The sequence below is a fragment of the Priapulus caudatus genome, unplaced genomic scaffold (assembly GCF_000485595.1).
Source record: "Priapulus caudatus unplaced genomic scaffold, Priapulus_caudatus-5.0.1 Scaffold1724, whole genome shotgun sequence".
Taxonomy (NCBI): domain Eukaryota; kingdom Metazoa; phylum Priapulida; class Priapulimorpha; order Priapulimorphida; family Priapulidae; genus Priapulus; species Priapulus caudatus.
Genome location: NW_014578785.1, coordinates 32619 through 36920, shown reverse-complemented (window position 1 = coordinate 36920; position 4302 = coordinate 32619). Strand labels below are relative to the sequence as shown.

The following is a 4302-nucleotide window of genomic DNA, read 5'->3' as shown; positions in this document are numbered from 1 at the left end:
GCGTGTATGCGTATATATTACTCTTCCCTCCTTTACATTCGTCTTCCTCATCCTCTTCTACGCCTCCCCTCTACCCTCTCTACCTTTCCCTTCTACGCCTCTCCTCTACCTTCTCGACTTTTCTCTTTTACCTCCTCCACATCTCCCCTCTACCTCCTCTACGTCACCCTTCTACCTCCTCTCGACGTAGCTCTAGAACTATAGCCCTCCGCTCCGCCGCAGGGAATACTCCTACGGCGGAGCGGAGGGCTATAGTTCTAGAGCTACTCTCGACGCATTGTACGTCTATCCGCTACCTTTTCTGCGTCTCCCTTCTACCTCCTCCACGTTTCTTCTCTACCTCATCCACGTCTTCCCTCAACCTCCTCCACGTCTCCTTTCTACCTCCTCTACGTCTTCCCTCAACCTCCTCTGCGTCTCCCTTCTATCTCCTCCACGTCTCCCCTCTACCTCCTCCACGTCTCCCCTTTACCTCCTCCACGTCTTCTCTCAACCTCCTCCACGTCTCCCCGCTACCTCCTCCACGTCTTCCCTCAACCTCCTCTGCGTCTCCCTTCTATCTCCTCCACGTCTCCCCTCTACCTCCTCCACGTCTTCTCTCAACCTCCTCTACGTCTCCGTTCTACCTCCTCCACGTCTTCCCTCAACCTCCTCTGCGTCTCCCTTCTATCTCCTCCACGTCTCCCCTCTACCTCCTCCACGTCTCCTCTTTACCTCCTCCACGTCTTCCCTCAACCTCCTCTACGTCTCCCATCTTCTTCCTCCACGTCTCCTCTCTACATCCACTACGTCTTCCATCTACACCTTCTACGTATTCTAGCCACCCTCTCTACATTTTTCTTTCCTCCATACCTTACATACTTATGCTCCTTTAACTTCGCACCCTTCTAAACCATTTCCCCATCATTTGTCTAGCTCCCATTCTTCCATCTTCTCTCCCCATCTACCCCCTTCACATGGACAATCACAATAATAACACCGCAACGCAATTAACAGCGGGTTAGTATTCTGAACTCTGGGAATGTATACTAAAAGATGAACTTTAAACGGATAGCAGGTGACGAATACCTGAAAGATTCCAGTGCTTAGTCCAATCTGGTTCACTCTTCTCTCGATGCAATACCAGAATATGAACTTCTCTTGTATGTATTCAAACGTGTTTTCCGCTCTTTCGAGAAAAGACATGCTATCGGTCCTGCCTCCGGTCAGACCAGCCGGCACGTACGACGTGATCATGGGCGAATCTGTGAAAATTGACATGCTGCCCGAAGCTACGAAGATGGCGAACGGTTTCTGCAGAAGATGTACGAGCAGGTAATCGCAGAAGCTTAGCGAGTCAAAGATGATTAGATCGAAATCTTCCTCTTGGAGTTGCTGCACCAGTCTGTCGTTTGCCAGCATCACGTTGCAGTGTTTCTCGAGGTAACGTCCCAGTCCGTCGAAGAGCTCGGTACGGTCTGTAGTTGTCGCCAAGCAGAGCTGTCTTTATGATATCACCCATGGGTACTGAGTCGGTGACGCCAGCTTTCTGCGACGTGTACGTGATCGAGCGATAGTCAGCACTCGGCACATCGAACTCCTTGCCGACGAGCATGCTCACGCTGTGGCCGTCGCTCGCCAGTGTGCGGGCGAACGCGTTCGCGTACATTCGGTGGCTGTCGGGGGCACCGGCAGAGAATGGCTTGATTAGGATTTTACCTGCGTGTGCTGCCGTGAAGAGTAGCAGAACGACTGCGACACACGACGCGCTTCTTAAATGCTGCATTTCGACGACTAAACAATCGAAAGTACAGACGGAAGGAAGACCGACCGGAGAGGCGGCTGGACGACGGAGGGCAACTAGCGGTAAGCTAGCTAGGCGAGCAATTTGATTACTGATGCGTCAATGCGATATCGAGTACGTTATATATATATATACGTTAGAGAGATAACCTCACACAACTCGTACTCACGGACGATGTACACGCGCGGTGCGGGTCATAAATAAGTCTGTGAACCACGGCCTTTGAGCCTAGCAGATAATGGAGGTGTACTTCCATGAAGGTCCGTCCGTCCGTCCATCGATCCACCCACCCANTATTATTATTAAATCTACGACTCACCGGTAAGAATTGTTAAACGTCTGCCCGCTGGAAACGTATTGTTGCCGGACATGTCGAGAATATCGAGAGCCTGAAGCTTGCCGTTGATCTTGTACAACTTTCGGTGGAAATTCTCGATGGTTGGCGTATAATTCTCGTTGATGTCTCGGTTATTGTTGAGAAATCTGCGAGTAGAGCATTCGAATTCATTTTACAAGCCCGACAGTTGAGCAGTGGTATGTATGTATGCATAGATATATACAACACACTGCCTATGTGGCGTTTGTAGGTGGCGTTACTGTTAGTAGTACTCTCCACTTCCGCTCGTGCTTCCGGCACTAAGCTTAGCAATGTCAGAGCATAGGCCAGAGCCTTCTGTGCATATTTGTTGACGTTTTCAGTCATACTATTATATTATTTTCTCTTAGTCATTGACCATGCATGGTAAATAATGTGCCATAGTTGGTTGTGGTGCATGTTCAGGACGCAACAAAGGTTTAAGTTTTCGTCTATTAAGAAAAAATCTTGAGTGGAGACGTGCCCTGGCAGAAGCAGGATTCATTTAATCCTGATACAGCAACAATTTGTTCGAGGCATTTTGAAGAAAGCTGCTTTAGGTCAGGTATGGCCAGTGTATTTCTTGGGTTTATTCTTGGTAATTAATCCCTTATGAATTAATATAATCATCTCTTTAGAATAATAATTATTATAAAAAATAGAAAACCCTCATATCTGTACTGGCCTTCTACGTAATATTCGTTGTAACTTAATATTTAGACACCTTCCCCAATAATTAATACATATATATGTCTAACCATCTGGTAATAATATCGGGTAAGTAGGAAAACTAAACGCACTCTATTAATTAATTTTATAACTAAAATATGTTATTCGTGTGATGTTTAAATTTACAAAATTGTTTGGTTTGGTCTCACCAGACATATCGTATGCCACTTATGTTTTATGTACAAACGTGTATAACACTGGTATATAGGTGCGGGCGGAGCTACGTCACAGATCAGGAGTCACGTGACCACCAGCAGAACGCCGGGGAAAACAACACGATCGCGTCACAGGCGCTCATAGGATTACTGCATAACGATACGAATTAACTATCACTTGGTTTGGAAGTTTTAATAAGTTTTTTTCATGATATTTCTTCTAATATGCCTTACGAGTATATAGATAGCCTTTCTGTAGCTATAATTATGACATTATGTAAGATACATATGATACATAAGATACATATTTTAAGCTATTCTTATTTGTATTTGTTTACTTTGCATTAGTTGAATAAAATTACCCCAGGTCTCGTGAAACAAAAATACAAAGTCCAAGATTACACATGCGCACGCACACACACACACACGCACACGCACACGCACACGCACACGCACACGCACACGCACACACAGTGACACACTCACACGCACACGCACACGCATACGCACACGCACACGCACGCACATGCACGCACAGTGACACACTCACACGGACACGCTCACGCACATGCACACGCACTCGCACACACAGTGACACACTCACACGCACACGCACACGCACGCACATGCACACACAGTGACACACGCACACGCACACGCACACGCAAACGCACACGCACACACAGTGACACACTCACACGCACACATACACGCACACGCACCCGCACACACAGTGACACACTCACACGCACACGCACATGCATACGCACACGCACACGCACACACACGCACACACAAGGACACACAAACACGCACGCGCGCACACGCACGCACGCACGCACGCACACGCACACGCACACACAGTGACACACTCACACGCACACGCATACGCATACGCACACACACACAAGGACACACAAACACGCACGCGCGCACACAGTGACACACTCACACGCACACGCACACATAAACACACACGCACACGCACTCACATGCACACGCACACGCACACACACACGTACACATAGTGACACACTCACACGCACACGCACACACGGTGACACACAAACACGCACACGCACACGCACACGCACTCGCACACACAGTGACACACTCACACGCACACGCACACGCATACGCACACGCACACGCACACACACGCACACACAAGGACACACAAACACGCACGCGCGCACACGCACGCACACAACCACGCAAACGCACACGTACACACAGTGACACACTCACACGCACACGCACACGCATACGCACACGCACAC

General features: G+C 48.6%; 1 long non-coding RNA gene across 1 annotated transcript in view; it reads left to right on the top strand.

The window, feature by feature from the left end:
• Positions 1-2432: 2432 nt before the first annotated feature.
• The window catches only part of LOC106817437, a 3231-nt gene continuing 1361 nt past the window's right edge, over positions 2433-4302 (top strand). Inside the window, exon 1 of the long non-coding RNA XR_001395055.1 lies at positions 2433-2703. This is a non-coding gene — a long non-coding RNA (uncharacterized LOC106817437). The remainder of the gene's footprint in view (positions 2704-4302) is intronic.